The sequence below is a fragment of the Ranitomeya variabilis genome, chromosome 2 (assembly GCF_051348905.1).
Source record: "Ranitomeya variabilis isolate aRanVar5 chromosome 2, aRanVar5.hap1, whole genome shotgun sequence".
Lineage (NCBI taxonomy): Eukaryota > Metazoa > Chordata > Amphibia > Anura > Dendrobatidae > Ranitomeya > Ranitomeya variabilis.
Window position 1 is genome coordinate 38,825,316 of NC_135233.1, and position 20,845 is coordinate 38,846,160.

Consider the following 20,845-nt stretch of genomic DNA (forward strand, 5'->3'; position numbering starts at 1 on the left):
ACGATGCACAATGTCCATTCTGCACATAATGTGGCTTTGATGCATGCATATTCATAGTTCTTTGTACCTTTGACTAAATGACACTTTAATTTTCCATTATGCATTCCATTAAGCTCACGAGGTTTTTTTTCCAGACATATTTATCAAGAAAAACATTAATACAATGTTATAGCATTTTTTTGACAAAACTTTAATTTTGTTTAATGTGCATCTCTGCTCATATAATCAAATTATTATATATAATATAGTATGCTGATTTATGCAGCCACTGACCATCAGCGGGTCAAGAACCTAATGTGAGGAACTTAAAAGCCTCCGGGAGCTTCTAACTTTGATGGAATTGAGTATTTCGTAAGGAAAAAAGCGCGGTAGCTAATTTGGTCGCGTTATCCGTAAATTGTGTGTTTTAATCTAAACTTAATACCTGGCTTCGCTGATTCAATTAGGGGTTTTTTTTTGTTTCATAAATTGTCAAAACATCTGATTATTGATTTTTTTATATATGCAGGTAGTTAACCTATTCTCATCGTAAAACATGGATTTTTTTTTTCAAATTTTTGGAGAAGTTGCAAAAAGAATCATCATTTCATTGGGTCAAATATAGGATGGGTACCTAAATGGTCCAAAAAATTCACTCAAATGCATAGAACTGCCATGGTTTCAGTGTCCTTTAAAAGGATTTCATATTTCTCCTTGCTATGGCAGTAAGTTTCTCAATAATCGTCAAATAATTAAATTTCCGAGAAGTCAACAGTCCACTGCTCCCAAGTTGCCTCTATGTTTTTTTTTTGCTGCTTAAAAGAAGAAAGAGGTTCATTTTGGGGGTCTCAGGGAATTACTTTATTTTTTGTGATTATATGGATAACGTGGTATACCTCTTCGCAAAATGGCAGGATTTAGGACTCTCCCACCAAATATAGTACATAACACCTCTGAAGCACTTTGGAGAGTTATCAAGCATGGCATGGGCATTCTTCATAGTGACCAGGTAGTGGTAGAGTAAGATTGTATAGAAGGACTCTAGCATGAGTGACATAATACATCTTTATTGGCCGTTTTCACAAATCTGTATGACCGTCAACTGTGGACCAATGTCTGTTTCCTACTCATATCCGTCTGACTATCAACCACATTCGGATCCTTCAGACAGAACCTGAAAACCCACCTCTTCAAGAAAGCTTACAGCCTGCACTGACCCCGCTGCTTCCTCACCACCACCGGAGCTACATCCTCACCAACACCGGAACTGCTGCAACCCCCCAACCTATTGTCTCCATCCCCACCATCCTGTAGAATGTAAGCCCACAAGGGCAGGGTCCTCGCCCCTCTGTATCAGTCTGTCATTGTTAGTTTGCTTAGTGTAAGTGATATCTGTAATTTTTATGTAGCCCCTTCTCATGTACAACACCGTGGAATCAATGGTGCTATATAAATAAATAATAATAATACATATAGGTGGGACAATTTGAGAACTCTTGTTGTTCATACTAGTATAGTCTTAGGAGATAGGGGGCACATAAATTCACCAAAATTGACCCCTGACCCCAGGCAATTTTCTGTTTATCACTTTCGTTTTTTCCTCCCCTTTTTCCAAGAGCCATAACTTTTTTATTTTTCCATCAATATAGTCATTTAAGGGCTTCTTTTCTTAGTGTAGTGTTTTTTTTCTCAAGGAGTAACCAGTATGGTGGCATTATTCGGTCACTATGTGGTGGTAAAATATGGTCAAGGTGTGGGGGTAATATTTGTCCCTCTCTTGTGTGGCAAAATTATTGATAATATTGTTTTACTGGATTTTGTTTAGTATCTGGACAGTATAGTTGAAGAGAGAATTTATTCTAGTGGAATTGAATTTTAGCTGAATTTTACAAAAATCTGTATTCGAGAAAATGCGCATTTTTTGTAATTTTTTTGTAATTTTTTGTAATTCACTTCCATGCGGATTCAAAAAAATCACGGCCCTCATATTTCTGAATGTTAAAAGGTCATCAAAAGATTAAAAATAAAAATATGTTTATACTCATCTTACAGCTCAACTCTCCGGCCCCTCAACTCCTCATTGTTCTCCACCCAGTCCTCATCACCTCTTCTTACTGTTGATGTGAGTGCTCAAATCCCAGGCCTCTTCACACCAGGTGAGGCCCAGGACGGTTCTGCACATGCGCATGTGGAGCACCAGGCCAAGGCACCTAGGGGTTACGCGGTACCAGGTCCGGTCATCATTAAAGGGGAAGTCACGGTGGCAGAGACCCGGTTCTTGGCCCTGGGTATCCAAATTAAAGGGAAGGTCTTTAAAGGGGTTATTAGAATAAGAAATGTTCGTGACACCACCTGTGGTATTCGGTCAGGGATGACCGACGCTGCTTAAAGGGGTCGTCTGGGGTGATGGTACTGCAGCAATGATGGAATGGCTTCCCACAGGTGAAGCTGGGTCCCCAGGGCTTCTGGTGTATTTGGCAAAGATTGTGTGGTGCCAGAAAAAATCACAGGACACAAGGTTGCAGTCTCTTTACCTGTTTACTGGTGGTTTACGGCCACAGTCCAGGGTACCAGTAACAGGTGTTGGTGAGGTCATGTCGGCCTGGAAGCAATTATGGGTCCCCTTTTAGGTGAGGTTAGAAGCCTTCCTTCTTGTGCTGTAAGGTGAGTCCCTTGCTGCCTATGGCTCCACACAAGGTCCTCTCTTTCCCTGTCCTAAGACAGTGCCTGCATGGCAGGCAACGCAAGCCTTTTTACAAGTGTCTCTAATTCTGACTCCGGGCTCTATGTGTTGCTGTACCTTCGGGTGTGGGTGCGGACAGATGACCTGAAGTCTTCTGCCCTCCGGTTCTGCTATGAGATATACAGTTCCACACAGCCTCGGGCTCCCAGTGCCCAGTTCTTGCGCTTCAGCCTGGAAGGAGCTCAGTTGCAACTCCCTTCCAGCTCCTTAATTCTCCTGTGCTTCTCCCCTCTGGCACGTTCTGCAGATGTAATGCTGTCTGCTTCTTCTCTCTGGCCTGGAGCTGCAGCACCACGTGACTACACAGCCCCAGCTCTCCTTTTCACTCTCCTCCAACTCCTCAGACTAACTGCCTAACTCCTCCTCCAAGCCAGAATATATCTCTAGGGAAGCTCCCCTGAAACTGGGTTCAGTGCTCCCCCTTCTGGGCTGGAATCAGAACATGTTACATGTATGTACCACCTGTTAAAGAGATCCATCTCGCTTCCAGGCATGGCATCACCCTCCCCGTAAGAAAGGCAACACCACAGTAACAACCAGCTTCCTGGGGTGTTACACATGTAAGATCGCAAAGTGTCAATGTGGGTTGTGACCTTACGCACACATGCACAGAATCATCCAAAGCCGCATGAGAGTTGGAAGTCCCAGTCTAGCATGAAGAGACTCAGGATTTCAATGCTCGTGGTGGTGATAAGAAGATATGACGAGGACAAGGACGGTGAGGAGCAGAGGGGCTCGAGGGGTTAGCTGTAAGGTGAGTACTTATTTTATTTTTGCTAAATCTTACGATTTCTTCCCACACAAAGACATACTGATAGGGAATTTAGATTATGAGCACCAATAGGGACAGTGATGTTAATGTCTGTAAAGCGCTATGGAATATGATGGCGCTATATAAGTAAAATAAATAAATATACACCTCTATTACTTATAACTCACAAATGCCCGGACATATTTGCCATTCCCACACAACAAATGGACCTCTGTACTATCAAATGCAGAGCTAAATTCCAGTGTGAGTCTCTCCCTGGACAAAAAATCATGGGCAGACAATATTTTTTACAGACACATTAGAAAACCATAAAAAAATCATTCTGATTACCAGTGTGATACATATCTGCAGCCCATAATTCTGATATGAAGACATCAGCTGTGATTATTGTGACCTCCAAAATGATGATGATGATAACAATCAAAATAATCTGCATGAGTTCCTTTAACTTCCAAAAAATCATGAATACCTTCAAGTGAACCTGTCACCAGATTTGGCCAATAAGAGGAACGGCCACCACCTTTCTATAATGCTGTATATCTGCCCCCCAACCCGACCTTTAACCCCTTCCCGACCTTTAACACAGCGTGTGCGTCATGAAAGTCGGTGCCAATCCGACCTGTGACGCATATGCTGCGTCACAGAATGATCGCGTCCCTGCAGGCCGGGTGAAAGGGTTAACTGTAATTTCACCTGACCTGCAGGGACAGGGGGAGAGGTCCTTCGCCCCCCCCATGGCTACGATCGCTCTGATTGGCTGTTGAAAGTGACGTTTCACTTTCAATCAGAGCAATCGTAATATTTCACCAATGAAAAATTGGTTAAATATTACAATCCAGACATGGCCGATGCTGCAGTATCATCGGCCATGGCTGGAGACCGCGATCTGCCCCCACCACCGATCCACTTCACCCATCCTCCGTCCTGTCCTAACCCTAATCTGGTTAAGGTTAGGGTTAGGGTTAGAGCTAGGGTTAGGGTTAGGGTTAGAATTAGGGTTAGAACTAGGGTTAGGGTTGCAATTAGGGTTAGAATTAGGGTTAGAATTGGGCTATATGCACATGGTGCAGATTTGGCTACGGATCCACTGTGGATTCGTAGCAGTTTTCCATCATGTTTACAGTACCATGTAAATCTATGGAACACCAATCCGCTGTGCCCATGGTGCGGATTTTTCAAAAACTGCGGAAAAATCCTCACACGAATCTGCAATGTGGGCACATAGCCTTAGGGTTAGAGTTGGCATTAGAGTTAGGGTTGGAATTAGGGTTAAGGTTGGAAATGCGGTTAAGATTAAGGTTAGGGGTGTGTTGGGGTTAGGGTTAGGCTTGTGGTTAGGGTTATGGTTAGGGTTGGGATTAGGGTTAGGGGTGTGTTGGGGTTAGGGTTGGGATTAGGGTTAGGGGTGTGTTGGGGTTAGGGTTGGGATTAGGGTTAGGGGTGTGTTGAGGTTACGGTTGTGGATAGGGGTGTGTTGGGGTTAGAGATGTGATTAGGGTTATGGCTAGAGTTGGGATTAGTGTAGGGGTGTGTTGGAGTTAGTGTTGGAGTTAGAATTGAGGGGTTTCCACTGTGTAGGCACATCAGGGGTCTCCAAACGTGACATGGCGCCACCATTGATTCCAGCCAATCTTCCATTCAAAAAGTCAAATGGTGCTCCCTCCCTTCCGAGCCCCGACGTGCGCCCAAACAGTGGTTTAACCAAACATATGGGGCATAAGCGTACTCACGAAAAATTGCACAACAACTTTAGGGGTTTAAATTCTCCTGTTACCCTTGGGAAAATAACAAAATGGGGGTTAAAAACTTATTTTTGTGTGAAAAAAAATGATTTTTTATTTTCACGGCTCTGCGTTATAAAATTCTGTGAAGCACTTGGGGGTTCAAAGTGCTCACCACACATTGAGATAAGTTCCTTGGGAGGTCTAGTTTCCAATATGGGGTAACTTGTGGGGAGTTTCTACTGTTTAGGCACATCAGGGGCTCTGCAAATGCAACGTGACGCCCGCAGAGCATTCCATCAAAGTCTGCATTTCAAAACGTCACTACTTCCCTTCCGAGGCCTGACGTGTGCCCAAACAGTGGTTTACCCCCACATATGGGGTATCAGCGTACTCGGGATGAACTGGACAACAACTTTTTGGGTCCAATATCTCTTGTTACCCCGTGTGAAAATAAAAAATTGCGGGCTAAAAAATAATTTTTGAGGAAAGAAAAATGATTTTTTATTTGCACGGCTCTGCGTTATAAACTTCTGTGAAGCACTTGGGGGTTTCAAAGTGCTCATCGCACATCTAGATTAGTTCCTTTGGAGGTCTAGTTTCCAAAATGGGGTCACTTGTGGGGGAGCTCCAATGTTTAGGCACACAGGGGTTCTCCAAACGCGACATGGTGTCCGCTAACGATTGGAGCTAATTTTTCATTCAAAAAGTCTAATAGTACTCCTTTTCTTCGGAGCCCTGCCGTGTGCCCAAACAGTGGTTTACCCCCACATATAGGGTATCAGCGTACTCAGGACAAATTTGTACAATAACTTTCGTGGTCCAGTTTCTCCTTTTACCCTTGGGAAAATAAAAAAATTTATGCTAAAAGATCATTTTTGTGACTAAAAAGTGAAATGTTCATTTTTTCCTTCCATGTTGCTTGTGCTGCTGTGAAACACCTGAAGGGTTAATAAACTTCTTGTAGTTTTTAGAATGGTGTCACTTTTGGGTATTTTAAGCCATATAGACCCCTCAAACTAACTTCAAATGTGAGGTGGTCTCTAAAAAAATGGTTTTGTAAATTTTGTTGTAAAAATGAGAAATCACTGGTCAAATTTTAACCCTTACAACTTCCTTGCAAAAAAAAAAAATTGTTTCCAAAATTGTGCTGATGTAAAGTAGACATGTGGGTAATGTTATTTATTAACTATTTTGTGCCACATAACTCTCTGGTTTAACAGAATAAAAATTCAAAATATTAAAATTTCTGATTTTTTCACAAATAAACGCAAAAATTATCGATCTAAATTTACTACTTACATGAAGCCCAATATGTCACAAAAAAAAACAATCTCAGAATCGCTAGGATCCGTTGAAGCGTTCCTGAGTTATTTCCTCATAAAGGGACACTGGTCAGAATTGCAAAAAATGGCCAGGTCATTAAGGTCAAAATAGGCTGGGTCATGAAGGGTTAATAGAAGAAAAATAACTTTTATTATACTCACCCGCAGGGCGGTCTGGTCCGATGGGCATCGCTGGTCTTGGTCCGGCACCTCCCATCTTCTTATGAGTCCTAGCCTACTGCTTTATGTGGATGACGCATCTCCTTGGCACAGCGCTCCTGCGCAGGTGTACTTCTCTGCCCTGTCGAGAGCAGAGCAAAGTACTGCAGTGCGCATGTGCTGGGGCTCTTTGACCTTTTCCGGGTGCCAAGGTGACAAGTCATCCACACGAAGCAAGCAGGAGGGCAGCATCGCAAGAAGAAGGGAGGCGCCAGGCCAAAAACCAGTGACATTCATCAGACCGGACCACCCGCAGGTGAGTATAATAAAAGTTATTTTTCTTCTCTTGCAGGTCGGGTTGGGGGCTTATATACAGCATTATAGAACGCTGTATGTCAGCCCTGAAAGGTGATGGCCATATCACTTATCAGCCAAACCTGGTGACAGGTTCCCTTTATGGACAGTTAAAAAAAACGCTCAATTTTTAAGAACTGTCCTGGAATTTCTGTCCTGATGGGGTTAGAGATTGGAGGTCACATCAGTGAGGTCAACATGATGTCCCCACTGTGGTTAGTGACAGAGTAATGTAATTAAAGACTATTGGGACACTGGGAACCATCAGCATAAGAGCAATGGGGAATGTAAAAAGTAAGGATTGAGATTTGCACATATTTTTGGGCTGCAAATCTAATTTTTTGAGGAAAATTGATTGAAGACGTCGAATTCCTATTTCAAAAGATCGTTTTTTCTCTACCTAGAGCCCTTTATTCAGTAGATCTTGATCCAGCCCTATGTGTATTGCCATATAATATCATTAGGAATTCAGGTTTTCCAGTTTCAGAAAAAAACTGTCCTGGGATGCAGTTTGCTTTAAAACATCAAAAAGCAGAACTTTACTCCCCCTCCCCAGGTCCAGTGCTGAGTCTCTATCTCTGTCCCTAGTTTCTGTTACTGACACGTCAACAGCACTGCAGCAAATCAGTGTGAGCTTAGTGGCGCCTCCCAAATAGATGGTACAAGCCATTCAGAGACCTGCTTAGCTGACTGATTGGCTGCAGCGTTATCAGTGGGACATCAGAAGATCCAGCAGAGACTCTGCGCAGGACCTAGCGTAGGTGAGTAAAGGACAGGTATGTTTTTTTTCTTTAAGCAGACTGCTCCCGGAGACATTGATTTTTTTAAACTGTAAAACCCATTAAAATTTCTATTGTATAGCTATTAAATAGTGTTATAAGTTTTTTTTCTCAAACTTAAATTTTAATTACAATTACTTTTTGTTATTTTAATATATCACGTTACAGCTGTAGTGAACTCGTTCAGAATTCAGTATTCATTAACAATTACAATTGGAAATGCTTTAGGCTACTTTTTCCACCCCTGCAGTTTGGTCCTGTCTTTTCAATAAATGTTACAAGTTCTATCACAAGCCATGTGGAGCAATATGCATCATAAAGTGAAGGTTAGGAGATATGTTACCTTGGAGCTCGGGTTCCCAATCTGTCTCAGGATGGGCGCTCGGCTGTCAATGTTAAAAGTTATTGCTGAAGTTCTGATTTGTAGCAAATTACATTAACACCTTAAACAAGCACTCCTGGTATCCAAATCTGTATCCCCTAAAAGTGAACCTGTCGGCAGTTTTGGCTGATAAAAGAAAAGGCTGCTGCCTTTCAGGGATTATCTACAGCATTCTATAATGCTGTAGATTAGCCCCCCCCCCCGGCCCAACCTGAAAGATAAGAAAAATAAGTTTCATTATACTCACCCAGGGGGGCGGTCCGGTGCGGTTGGATGGGTGTCGCAGGTCCGGGTCCGGCGCCTCCCATCTTCTTGCGATGCCGCCCTCCTGTTGCTTCATCCCCGGCATCGCACTCCTGCGCAGGCGTACTGATTTGCCCTGTTGAGGAGTGCTGGAGTGCGCAGGCAACGGGCCTCTCTGACCTTTCCCAGCACCTGCGCACTGCAGTACTTTACTCTGCCCTCAACAGGACAGATAAGTACGTCTGCGCAGGAGCGCCGATGCAGGGGAGTGATGAAGCAACAGGAGGGCGGCATCGCAAGAAGATGGGAGGTGCCGGACCCAGACCGGTGACACCCATCGGACCAAACTGCATCGGACCACCCCCCAGGTGAGTATAATAAAACTTATTTTTCTTATCTTTCAGGTCGGACCAGGGGCTTATGTACAGCATTATAGAATGACATTTTTTGATCACTTTCTATTCCGATTTTTGTGAGGCAGAATGAACATAAAGCAGCAATTCAGGAATTTTTGTTTTGGGGGGAAGTTTATGTGTGTGGTAAAATTGATAAAGCAGTTTTATTCTTCGGGTCAGTACAATTACAGCGATACCTCATTTATATCTTTATTTTTTGTTTTGGCTCTTTTACATAATAAAAACTGCTTTATAGAAAATATAATTAGTCTTGCATCGCTTTATTGTGAGAGCTATAACGTTTTTATTTTTCCGCTGATGGAGCTGTATGGCAGCTTGTTTTTTGTGGGACAAGATGAGGTTTTCAGCGGTACAATTTTTATTTATATCCGTCTTTTTTATCCCGTTTTATTCCACTTTTTGTTCGGCGGTATGATGACAAAGCATTGTTTTTTTACTTGTTTGTAATTTTTTTTATAGTGTTCACTAAAGAGGTTAACTAGTGGGACAGTTTTATAGGTTGGGTCGTTGCGGACGCGGTGATACCAAATATGTGTACTTTTATTGTTTTTACATTTTTTTCATACAAATATTTATTTATAGATACAATACTGTATCTGTATCTTTAAAAAAAATATTTTTGCAATTATTATAAATAAAGATTTAACTTTTTATTTACTTTTTACTTTGTTCCACTATGGGACTATCATTTTTTGCAGGCAGATAGCTTTTATAGTATGGGGATGCAGCAGCATCTCCATTCTGCAGATCTATCAGCTCTGCACTGACAGAGAGACTTGATGATCATGCTCTGAGCATGATCTAGCAACTTTCCTAGCTCTGGTGACCCGGATGTCATCATGACGACATTGGGTCACCATGGCAATGATCGAAACCCTGCGTCATGTTGCGGGGTCTCAGATTCAAAGGCAGAGGGGCTGTCAGCCCTCTACCTGCTCCAGGAATGCTGCAATCGCAGCATTTCGGGAGTTAAAGTGCCGGGAGCGGTGCGTGATCGCTCCGGGCACTTAGTGACAGGTGTCAGCTGTCAGAATCAGTTGACACCCGGAGGTGATCACCTGGACACCCCCTGTGTGCGCAGGCGATCACGATGACGTACTAATCCTTCTTTGATCAAAAAGGCCCAGGGCACAGGGACGGAATCATTTATTATGTCTAATGTCAGAAAGGGGTTAACCTTGATTCTTTCAGGGGGAACATGGGTGGTACATCCATCTCCTTACCCATACATGTGGTCACATGCCAATTAGGTGGCGCCCGCTCCCGGCATTGGCACTGGAGAATCCTCACAGTGTGCACAATGAGCATTCATAAGTTTGCAGTAACACAGAATGACTACAGACTTGTAGCCTAAGGCCGAACAACCCCTTTAAAGACGAAATGTCACCAGATAAAATTTGCCATATGGTTCCGGAGATATAACCCTTTTATTTACTGCTACTTTTTATTGTCTTTTTAAAGTTTGGCTTTGTCACAACGATGCTTTGAATTATTACCTTGTGAGCAACGCCTCCTTGTAAAGGCCATGAAAATTAGCAATAAAAAGGGGCCAAAATCAATAACAATTTACCAGTGTAAATGTCAGCCTAGATCAGCTTCATCGTTGGGTCCCCATAGGCCCCAACTACAGCCCAATATGGCAATCCAGAATTTTGTTTTTGTCAGCACTGATTTCTATAAAGAAAAATTCCAAAGACTTGGAAGCAACAATGTTAAGTTTACATATGAGAGGAGTTCCTCCCATGGAAATATCTTATTTAGATAACTGTGCAATTTCTGACAGTTAAGTAGAAATTCACAACTTAGAGATAATAAGAAAATAAGTTTTTAATTGTCCGAAATGTCTTAATACGTTCTATTGGGAGAAGTAAGTCATACAGCATAGCAATAAACTGTGAAAAAAAACTGCATAAAGTCTTCATTTATTTCTTGGATGACAACTAATTTATCTAAGATATCATTACCAAAGGACTCTACATTGTATGTGTCACTATCTCATTGAGCTGCATCAAGAAATAATGATGACTTGTGTTCATTTTTCTCTAATGCGAGTTCCATCACTTTATTAAAACAGAAAACTTAACATTGTTAAAGGAGAATATTTTTGGCAAAAAGTAGATAATTTTTATACCAGTGTTAAACAAAAGTTTCTATCTCTATTGTGTGGTGTAGTATATAGAGGATCTGTCAGCTCTCCTGTGTGGTGTAGTATATAGAGGATCTGTCAGCTCTCCTGTGCGGTGTAGTATATAGAGGATCTGTCAGCTCTCCTGTGTGATGTAGTATATAGAGGATCTGTCAGCTCTCCCGTGTGGTGTAGTATATAGAGGATCTGTCGGCTCTCCTGTGTGGTGTAGTATATAGAGGATCTGTCAGCTCTCCTGTGTGGTGTAGTATATAGGGGATCTGTCAGCTCTCCTGTGTGGTGTAGTATATAGAGGATCTGTCAGCTCTCCTGTGTGGTGTAGTATATAGAGGATCTGTCAGCTCTCCTGTGTGGTGTAGTGTATAGAGGATCTGTCAGCTCTCCTGTGTGGTGTAGTATATAGGGGATCTGTCAGCTCTCCCATGTGGTGTAGTATATAGAGGATCTGTCTGCTCTCCTGTGCGGTGTAGTATATAGAGGATCTGTCAGCTCTCCCATGTGGTGTAGTATATAGAGGATCTGTCAGCTCTCCTGTGTGGTGTAGTATATAGAGGATCTGTCAGCTCTCCTGTGTGGTGTAGTATATAGAGGATCTGTCAGCTCTCCCGTGTGGTGTAGTATATAGAGGATCTGTCAGCTCTCCTGTGTGGTGTAGTATATAGAGGATCTGTCAGCTCTCCTGTGCGGTGTAGTATATAGAGGATCTGTCAGCTCTCCCGTGTGGTGTAGTATATAGAGGATCTGTCAGCTCTCCCGTGTGGTGTAGTATATAGAGGATCTGTCAGCTCTCCCGTGTGGTGTAGTATATAGAGGATCTGTCAGCTCTCCTGTGTTGTGTAGTATATAGAGGATCTGTCAGCTCTCCCGTGTGGTGTAGTATATAGAGGATCGGTCAGCTCTCCCGTGTGGTGTAGTATATAGAGGATCTGTCAGTTCTCCTGTGTGGTGTAGTATATAGAGGATCTGTCAGTTCTCCTGTGTGGTGTAGTATATAGAGGATCTGTCAGCTCTCCTGTGTGGTGTAGTGTTGTGAAATTGGATTCTGGGCTCCCCCGGTGGCCACTTGTGGAATTGTACTTGTGTGCATCATCCCCTCTGTTCACCTGCTCCTATCAGGATGTGGGAGTCGCTATATAACCTTGCTCCTCTGTCAGTTTCATGCCGGTCAACAATGTAATCAGAAGCCTTTCTGTGCATGTTCCTGCTACTAGACAACTCCCAGCTAAGTTGGACTTTTGTCCTTGTGTGTTTTTGCATTTTTTTCCTGTTCACAGCTGCTGTTTCGTTACTGTGTCTGGAAAGCTCTTGTGAGCGGAAATTGCCACTCTGGTGTTATGAGTTAATGCTAGAGTCTTAAAGTAATTTCTGGATGGTGTTTTGATAGGGTTTTCTGCTGACCATGAAAGTGCCCTTTCTGTCTTCTTTCTATCTAGTAAGCGGACCTCGATTTTTGCTAAACCTATTTTCATACTACGTTTGTCATTTCATCTAAAATCACCGCCAATATATGTGGGGGCCTCTGTCTGCCTTTTGGGAAAATTTCTCTAGAGGTGAGCCAGGACTGTCTTTTCCTCTGCTAGGATTAGGTAGTTCTCCGGCTGGCGCTGGGCATCTAGGGATAAAAAAACGTAGGCATGCTACCCGGCCACTTCTAGTTGTGCGGCAGGTTTAGTTCATGGTCAGTATAGTTTCCATCTTCCAAGAGCTAGTTCTCATATATGCTGGGCTATGTTCTCTCGCCATAGAGAATCATGACAGTTTGACCGGCCCAAAAAAAAGGGTTAAATTACTGGCTGAGAAAGGAGAGAAAAAAGAAGTCTGCTACAATTTTTTTTTTTTTTTTTTTTTTTCCCTCTAGTTCTGAGTGTGCTCTTAATTGAATCACTTGCTAGTCTGCCTATACTGCAGCCTTCCTCTCTTTCTCTCCTTCTTATCCTTGAATGGCTCTGTGTTCACCTGTTTCAAATGGATCTTCAGAGTGTAGCTACAGGTTTGAATAATCTCGCCACAAAGGTACAAAATTTGCAAGATTTCGTTGTTCATGCACCTATGTCTGAGCCTAGAATTCCTTTGCCTGAATTCTTCTCGGGGAATAGATCTCACTTTCAAAATTTTAAAAATAATTGCAAATTGTTTTTGTCCCTGAAGTCTCGCTCTGCCGGAGACCCTGCACAGCAGGTCAGGATTGTAATTTCCTTGCTCCGGGGCGACCCTCAAGACTGGGCTTTTGCATTGGCACCAGGGGATCCTGCGTTGCTCAATGTGGATGCGTTTTTTCTGGCCTTGGGATTGCTTTATGAGGAACCTCATTTAGAGCTTCAGGCAGAAAAGGCCTTGATGTCCTTGTCTCAGGGGCAAGATGAAGCTGAAATATACTGCCAAAAAATTCCGCAAATGGTCTGTGCTTACTCAGTGGAATGAGTGCGCCCTGGCGGCGATTTTCAGAGAAGGTCTCTCTGATGCCATTAAGGATGTTATGGTGGGGTTCCCTGTGCCTGCGAGTCTGAATGAGTCCATGACGATGGCTATTCAGATCGATAGGCGTCTGCGGGAGCGCAAACCTGTGCACCATTTGGCGGTGTCTACTGAGAAAACGCCAGAAAATATGCAATGTGATAGAATTCTGTCCAGAAGCGAGCGGCAGAATTTTAGACGAAAAAATGGGTTGTGCTTCTATTGTGGTGATTCAACTCATGTTATATCAGCATGCTTTAAGCGTACTAAGAAGCCTGACAAGTCTGTTTCAATTAGCATTTTACAGTCTAAGTTTATTCTATCTGTGACCCTGATTTGTTCTTTGTCATCTATTACCGCGGACGCCTATGTCGACTCTGGCGCTGCTTTGAGTCTTATGGATTGGTCCTTTGCCAAACGCTGTGGGTATGATTTGGAGCCATTGGAGGCTCCGATACCTCTGAAAGGGATTGATTCCACCCCATTGGCTAGTAATAAACCACAATACTGGACACAAGTGACTATGCGTGTTAATCCGGATCACCAGGAGGTTATTCGCTTTCTGGTGCTGTATAATCTACATGATGTTTTGGTGCTGGGATTGCCATGGCTGCAATCTCATAACCCAGTCCTCGACTGGAGAGCTATGTCTGTGTTAAGCTGGGGATGTAAAGGAACTCATGGGGACGTACCTTTGGTTTCCATTTCATCATCTATTCCCTCTGAGATTCCTGAATTCTTGTCTGACTTTCGTGACGTTTTTGAAGAACCCAAGGTTGGTTCACTACCTCCGCACCGGGAGTGCGATTGTGCCATAGACTTGATCCCGGGTAGTAAATACCCTAAGGGTCGTTTATTTAATCTGTCTGTGCCTGAACACGCGGCTATGCGAGAATATATAAAGGAGTCCTTGGAAAAGGGACATATTCGTCCTTCGTCATCTCCCTTAGGAGCCGTTTTTTTCTTTGTGTCTAAGAAAGACGGCTCTTTGAGGCCGTGTATTGATTATCGACTTTTGAATAAAATCACGGTTAAATATCAATATCCGTTACCACTGCTTACTGATTTGTTTGCTCGTATAAAGGGGGCCAAGTGGTTCTCTAAGATTGATCTCCGTGGGGCGTATAATTTGGTGCGAATCAAGCAGGGGGATGAGTGGAAAACCGCATTTAATACGCCCGAGGGCCATTTTGAGTATTTGGTGATGCCTTTTGGTCTTTCAAATGCCCCTTCAGTCTTCCAGTCCTTTATGCATGACATTTTCCGCGATTATTTGGACAAATTTATGATTGTGTATCTGGATGATATTCTGATTTTTTCGGATGACTGGGACTCTCATGTCCAGCAGGTCAGGAGGGTTTTTCAGGTTTTGCGGTCTAATTCCTTGTGTGTGAAGGGTTCTAAGTGTGTTTTTGGGGTTCAAAAGATTTCCTTCTTGGGATACATTTTTTCCCCCTCTTCCATCGAGATGGATCCTGTCAAGGTTCAGGCTATTGGTGATTGGACGCAACCCTCTTCTCTTAAGAGTCTTCAGAAATTTTTGGGCTTTGCTAACTTTTATCGTCGATTTATAGCTGGTTTTTCTGATGTTGTAAAACCATTGACTGATTTGACTAAGAAGGGTGCTGATGTTGCTGATTGGTCCCCTGATGCTGTGGAGGCCTTTCGGGAGCTCAAGCGCCGCTTTTCTTCCGCCCCAGTGTTGCGTCAGCCTGATGTTGCTCTTCCTTTTCAGGTTGAGGTCGACGCTTCTGAAATCGGAGCTGGGGTGGTGTTGTCGCAGAGAAGTTCCGACTGCTCCGTGATGAGACCTTGTGCCTTTTTTTCCCGTAAATTTTCGCCCGCCGAGCGGAATTATGATATTGGGAATCGGGAGCTTTTGGCCATGAAGTGGGCTTTTGAGGAGTGGCGTCACTGGCTTGAGGGGGCCAGACATCAGGTGGTGGTATTGACTGACCACAAAAATTTAATTTACCTTGAGTCTGCCAGGCGCCTGAATCCTAGACAGGCGCGCTGGTCGTTGTTTTTCTCTCGGTTTAATTTTGTGGTGTCTTACCTACCGGGTTCTAAGAATGTTAAGGCGGATGCCCTTTCTAGGAGTTTTGAGCCTGACTCCCCTGGTAATTCTGAGCCCACAGGTATCCTTAAAGATGGAGTGATATTGTCTGCCGTTTCTCCAGACCTGCGGCGGGCCTTGCAGGAGTTTCAGGCGGATAGACCTGATCGTTGCCCACCTGGTAGACTGTTTGTTCCTGATGATTGGACCAGTAGAGTCATCTCTGAGGTTCATTCTTCTGCGTTGGCAGGTCATCCTGGAATCTTTGGTACCAGGGATTTGGTGGCAAGGTCCTTCTGGTGGCCTTCCCTGTCACGAGATGTGCGAGGCTTTGTGCAGTCTTGTGACGTTTGTGCTCGGGCCAAGCCTTGTTGTTCTCGGGCTAGTGGATTGTTGTTACCCTTGCCTATCCCGAAGAGGCCTTGGACGCACATCTCGATGGATTTTATTTCGGATCTGCCTGTTTCTCATAAGATGTCTGTCATCTGGGTGGTGTGTGACCGTTTCTCTAAGATGGTCCATCTGGTTCCCTTGCCTAAGTTGCCTTCTTCTTCCGAGTTGGTTCCTCTGTTTTTTCAAAATGTTGTTCGTTTGCATGGTATTCCGGAGAATATCGTTTCTGACAGAGGGACCCAATTCGTGTCTAGATTTTGGCGGGCATTCTGTGCTAGGATGGGCATAGATTTGTCTTTTTCGTCTGCTTTCCATCCTCAGACTAATGGCCAGACCGAGCGGACTAATCAGACCTTGGAGACATATTTGAGGTGTTTTGTGTCTGCGGATCAGGATGATTGGGTTGCTTTTTTGCCTTTGGCGGAGTTCGCCCTCAATAATCGGGCCAGCTCTGCCACCTTGGTGTCCCCGTTTTTCTGTAATTCGGGGTTTCATCCTCGATTTTCCTCCGGTCAAGTGGAATCTTCGGATTGTCCTGGAGTGGATGCTGTGGTGGAGAGGTTGCATCAGATTTGGGGGCAGGTGGTGGACAATTTGAAGTTGTCCCAGGAGAAGACTCAGCTTTTTGCCAACCGCCGTCGTCGTGTTGGTCCTCGGCTTTGTGTTGGGGACTTGGTGTGGTTGTCTTCTCGTTTTGTCCCTATGAGGGTTTCTTCTCCTAAGTTTAAGCCTCGGTTCATCGGCCCGTACAAGATATTGGAGATTCTTAACCCTGTGTCCTTCCGTTTGGACCTCCCTGCATCCTTTTCGATTCATAATGTTTTTCATCGGTCATTGTTGCGCAGGTATGAGGTACCGGCTGTGCCTTCCGTTGAGCCTCCTGCTCCGGTGTTGGTTGAGGGTGAGTTGGAGTACGTTGTGGAAAAGATCTTGGACTCTCGTGTTTCCAGACGGAAACTCCAGTATCTGGTCAAATGGAAGGGATACGGTCAGGAGGATAATTCTTGGGTCACTGCCTCTGATGTTCATGCCTCCGATCTTGTCCGTGCCTTTCATAGGGCTCATCCTGATCGCCCTGGTGGTTCTGGTGAGGGTTCGGTGCCCCCTCCTTGAGGGGGGGGGTACTGTTGTGAAATTGGATTCTGGGCTCCCCCGGTGGCCACTTGTGGAATTGTACTTGTGTGCATCATCCCCTCTGTTCACCTGCTCCTATCAGGATGTGGGAGTCGCTATATAACCTTGCTCCTCTGTCAGTTTCATGCCGGTCAACAATGTAATCAGAAGCCTTTCTGTGCATGTTCCTGCTACTAGACAACTCCCAGCTAAGTTGGACTTTTGTCCTTGTGTGTTTTTGCATTTTGTTCCTGTTCACAGCTGCTGTTTCGTTACTGTGTCTGGAAAGCTCTTGTGAGCGGAAATTGCCACTCTGGTGTTATGAGTTAATGCTAGAGTCTTAAAGTAATTTCTGGATGGTGTTTTGATAGGGTTTTCTGCTGACCATGAAAGTGCCCTTTCTGTCTTCTTTCTATCTAGTAAGCGGACCTCGATTTTTGCTAAACCTATTTTCATACTACGTTTGTCATTTCATCTAAAATCACCGCCAATATATGTGGGGGCCTCTGTCTGCCTTTTGGGAAAATTTCTCTAGAGGTGAGCCAGGACTGTCTTTTCCTCTGCTAGGATTAGGTAGTTCTCCGGCTGGCGCTGGGCATCTAGGGATAAAAAAACGTAGGCATGCTACCCGGCCACTTCTAGTTGTGCGGCAGGTTTAGTTCATGGTCAGTATAGTTTCCATCTTCCAAGAGCTAGTTCTCATATATGCTGGGCTATGTTCTCTCGCCATAGAGAATCATGACAGTGTAGTATATAGAGGATCTGTCAGCTCTCCTGTGTGGTGTAGTATATAGAGGATCTGTCAGCTCTCCCGTGTGGTGTAGTATATAGAGGATCTGTCAGCTTTCCCGTGTGGTGCAGTATATAGAGGATCTGTCAGCTCTCCCGTGTGGTGTAGTATATAGAGGATCTGTCAGCTCTCCTGTGTTCTGTAGTATATAGAGGATCTGTCAGCTCTCTTGTGTGGTGTAGTATATAGAGGATCTGTCAGCTTTCCTGTGTGGTGTAGTATATAGAGGATCTGTCAGCTCTCCTGTGTGGTGCAGTATATAGAGGATCTGTCATCTCTCCTGTGTGGTATAGTATATAGAAGATCTGTCAGCTTTCCTGTGTGGTGTAGTATATAGAGGATCTGTCAGCTCTCCTGTGTTCTGTAGTATATAGAGGATCTGTCAGCTCTCCTGTGTGGTGTAGTATATAGAGGATCTGTTGGCTCTCCTGTGTGGTGTAGTATATAGAGGATCTGTCAGTTCTCCTGTGTGGTGTAGTATATAGAGGATCTGTCAGCTCTCCTGTGTGGTGTAGTATATAGAGGATCAGTCAGCTCTCCTGTGTGGTGTAGTATATAGAGGATCAGTCAGCTCTCCTGTGTGGTGTAGTATATAGAGGATCTGTCAGCTCTCCTGTGTGGTGTAGTATATAGAGGATCTGTCAGCTCTCCTGTGTGGTGCAGTATATAGAGGATCTGTCATCTCTCCTGTGTGGTATAGTATATAGAGGATCTGTCATCTCTCCTGTGTGTTGTAGTATATAGAGGATCTGTCAGCTCTCCTGTGTTCTGTAGTATATAGAGGATCTGTCAGCTCTCCTGTGTGGTGTAGTATATAGAGGATCTGTTGGCTCTCCTGTGTGGTGTAGTATATAGAGGATCTGTCAGTTCTCCTGTGTGGTGTAGTATATAGAGGATCAGTCAGCTCTCCTGTGTGGTGTAGTATATAGAGGATCTGTCAGCTCTCCTGTGTGGTGTAGTATATAGAGGATCTGTCAGCTCTCCTGTGTGGTGTAATATATAGAGGATCTGTCAGCTCTCCTGTGTGGTGTAGTATATAGAGGATCTGTCAGTTCTCCTGTGTGGTGTAGTATATAGAGGATCTGTCAGCTCTCCTGTGTGGTGTAGTATATAGAGGATCTGTCAGTTCTCCTGTGCAGTGTAGTATATAGAGGATCTGTCAGTTCTGTGTGGTATAGTATATAGAGGATCTGTCGGCTCTCCTGTGTGGTGTAGCATATAGAGGATCTGTCAGCTCTCCTGTGTGGTGTAGTATATAGAGGATCTATCAGCTCTCCTGTGTGATGTAGTATATAGAGGATCTGTCAGCTCTCCTGTGCAGTGTAGTATGTAGAGGATCTGTCAGCTCTCCTGTGTGGTGTAGTATATAGAGGATCTGTCAGCTCTCCTGTGCAGTGTAGTATATAGAGGATCTGTCAGCTCTCCTGTGTGGTGTAGTATATAGAGGATCTGTCAGCTCTCCTGTGTGGTATAGTATATAGAGGATCTGTCAGCTCTCCTGTGTGGTGTAGTGTATAGAGGATCTGTTCTGTGTGGTGTAGTATATAGAGGATCTGTCAGCTCTCCTGTGTGGTGTAGTGTATAGAGGATCTGTTCTGTGTGGTGTAGTATATAGAGGATCTGTCAGCTCCCCTGTGTGGTGTAGTATGTAGAAGATCTGTCAGCTTTCCTGTGTAGTGTAGTATAAAGGATCTGTCAGCTTTCCTATGTAGGGTAATATATAGAGGATCTCTCCTGTTTGGTGTAGTATATAGAGGATCTGTCAGCTCTACTGTGTAGTGTAGAATATTAAGAATCCATCAATGGCGTGCATTTCCATCTTCCCCTCCCCTCTCCCCTTCTCGCATCCTGAGAACCTGGGATCTGTCAAGGAGACAGAGAAGGAAGTTAAGTGAGAGCCTAGGACAGGTAAATAGAAATGGGTGGACCTCTGCATGTTTGGGTTTGGCGGGTTTGGCCAAACAGTTAAAAAAAAGTTTGGGTACCTGTTGTGAATTCAGCTCTTGGGCTCCCTCCGGTGGTTGTTGGTGGTAGTGCAGTTGTCTTGGGGTTGTAATCCAGGCAGGTGTTTCTGCTGATTGCAGCTCTATTAGGTATTTAGGTGTGCAGGATCCATGAGTCCATGCCAGTTGTCCATTGTACTTGGAGGGATTGCATCTCTCTCTGGCTCCTCATGCCCTGCTGCCAATTCTGCTAAGATAAGTGTCTGTTTTTTTGTCTCTTTGCACACATGCAGTGTGCTTTGCAATCCAGTGCAATTCATTGTTTTTTTGTCCAGCTAAGACTTTGTTTGGATTTTTCAGTCATGCTGGATTCTCAGGAGATGCAGATATACTTTCTATGTCTTTAGTTAGATGTAGAATATTTGTATTATCTGCTGTGGATATTTTTAGGATTTTAATACTGACCGCTTAGAATTCTGTCCTATCCTTTTCTGTTTAGCTAGAAGTGCCTCTTTTGCTAAATCCTGTTTTTCTGCCTGCGTGTGTTTTTCCTCTTATACTCACAGTCAATATTTGTGAGGGGCTGCCTATCCTTTGGGGTTCTGCTCTGAGGCAAGATAGAATTCCCATTTCCATCTATAGGGGTATTTAGTCCTCCGGCTGTGTCGAGGTGTCTAGGATGTGTTGGGTACATCCCACGGCTACTTCTAGTTGCGGTGTTAGTTTAGGGTTTGCGGTCAGTACAGGTACCACCTACTCCTGAGAAAGTCTCTCATGCGGCTCCAAGGTCACCGGATCATAACTGTACCAGAACAGTACCAGAACCCAGACTGTTATGATCCTTAGTGGCTGAGGATCGCAGATCTGACCAGCTAAGTAACTGAACATAGAACGAGCTCTAGGGAGGTGGTAACTGGACTGACCGCAATCCTGATCCTATCCAATACACACTAAAAGTAGCCATGGAACGTTTCCTGAAATCCTAGACGTCTCTTCAAGGCCTGAGAAACTAGCTACCCCTAAAGAGAGAAAGCAAAGACCTCACTTGCCTCAGAGAAAATACCCCAAAGATATAGA